The sequence below is a fragment of the Pteropus vampyrus genome, unplaced genomic scaffold (assembly GCF_000151845.1).
Source record: "Pteropus vampyrus isolate Shadow unplaced genomic scaffold, Pvam_2.0 Scaffold87, whole genome shotgun sequence".
In the NCBI taxonomy this organism is placed as follows: domain Eukaryota; kingdom Metazoa; phylum Chordata; class Mammalia; order Chiroptera; family Pteropodidae; genus Pteropus; species Pteropus vampyrus.
This window is the reverse complement of record NW_011888868.1, coordinates 1,030,962-1,032,833: the sequence shown is the minus strand read 5'-3', so window position 1 is coordinate 1,032,833 and position 1,872 is coordinate 1,030,962.

Genomic DNA, 1,872 nt, shown 5'->3' with positions numbered 1-1,872 from the left:
TTGAGTTTGGTTCCTATGTTTTCTTCTATGCATTTTATTGTTTCGGGTATTATTCAGGTCCTTAATCCATTCTGTGTTAATTATGGTATGTGGTGATAAATAACAGTCTAGTTTCATTCTTTTGCAGGTGGCTTTCCAGTTTTCCCAGAACCATTTATTGAAGAGGCTTTCCTTTCTCCACTGTATGCTTTTGGCTTCTTTGTTGAAAATTATTTGCCCATATAAATATTGGTTTACTTCTGGACTCTCGATTCTGCTCCACTTGTTCGTGTGTCTGTTTTGCTCTCAATACCATGCCATTTTGATTGTTGTCACCTTGTAGTATAATTTGAAGTTGAGTAGAGTGATGCCTCCAGCCTCGTTCTTTGTTTTCAAGATGGCTTTGGCAATTTAGGGTCTTTCGTGCTTCCATATAAATCTGATGATTTATTGTTCAATTTCTTTTAAAAATGCCAATGGGATTTTGATGGGCATTGCATTCAATCTGTATAATGCTTTAGGTAATATGGTCATTTTAACTATGTTGATTCTTCCAATCCAAGAATACACAATATCTTTCCATTTCTTTGTATCTTCTTCGATTTCTTTTAATAAGGTCTTATAATTTTAATTATATAGGTCCTTCACATGTTTCGCTAGATTTATTCCTAAGTATTTTATTTTCTGTTGCAATTGCAAAAGAAATTATGTTTTCCACTTCTTTTTCTGACACTTCATTACTAGAGTATAGGAACGCTATGGATTTTTGAACATTGATTTTGTATCCAGAACCTTTACTGTATTTGCTTATTGTTTCTAGTAGTGTTCTCAAGGAGTTTTTAGGGTTTTCTACATAGAGAATCATGTCATCTGCAAATAGTGACAGTTTGACTTCTTCGTTTCCTATATGGATGCCTTTTATATCTTTCTCCTGTCTGATTGCACTTGCTAGGACCTCCAATGTCATATTGAATAAAAGTGGTGATAGTGGACAGCCTTGCCTTGTTTCCTGTACTTAGAAGGAAGGTTTATAGTTTTTCACCATTAAGTATAATGTTGGCTGAGGGTTTGTTGTATATAGCCTTTATTATGTTAAGGTAATTTCCTTCTATACCAATTTGTTAAGTGTTTTGATCATAAATGAATGCTGTATCTTGTTGAAGGCTTTTCTGCATCTATTGATATGATCACATGATTCTTATTTTTTAATTTGTTTATGTGGTATATCACATTAATCAATTTGCATATGTTGAACCATCCCTGTGCATCTGGGATGAAGCCCACTTGATCGTGGTGTATAATCTTTTTAATATGTTGGTGTATTCAGTTGGCTAGTATCTTATTTAGGATTTTTGCATCTGTGTTCATGAAAGATATTGGTCTGTGGTTTTCTATTTTTGTGTTATCCTTACCAGGTTTTGGTATCATGGTAATATTGGCCTCATAAAATGATTTGGGAAGTGTTGCCTCCTCTTTGATTTTTTGGAAGAGTTTGAGGAGAATAGATATTAAATCTGTGAATGTTTGGTAGAATTCACTGATGAAGCTATCTGGTCCTGGACTTTTACTTTTTGGTAGGTTTTTTATGATCATTTTAATTTCCATTCTGCTGATCAATCTGTTTAGATTTTCCAGTTCTTGATTTTGTCTAGGAAGACTGTATTTTTCAAAGTACTGGTCCACTTCCTCTAGGTTATTAAATTTGATGTTATGTACTTTTTCATAGTATTATTGCACGATCCTTCATATTTCTGCGATGTCTGTCATAATTTCCCCTTTCATCCCTCATTTGTTTATTTGTGTCCTTTCTCTTTGTTTTTTAGTGAGTCTAGCCAGGGATTTGTCAATTGTATTAACTTTCTCAAAGAAAGAGCTCTTTGTTGCATTTTTTTT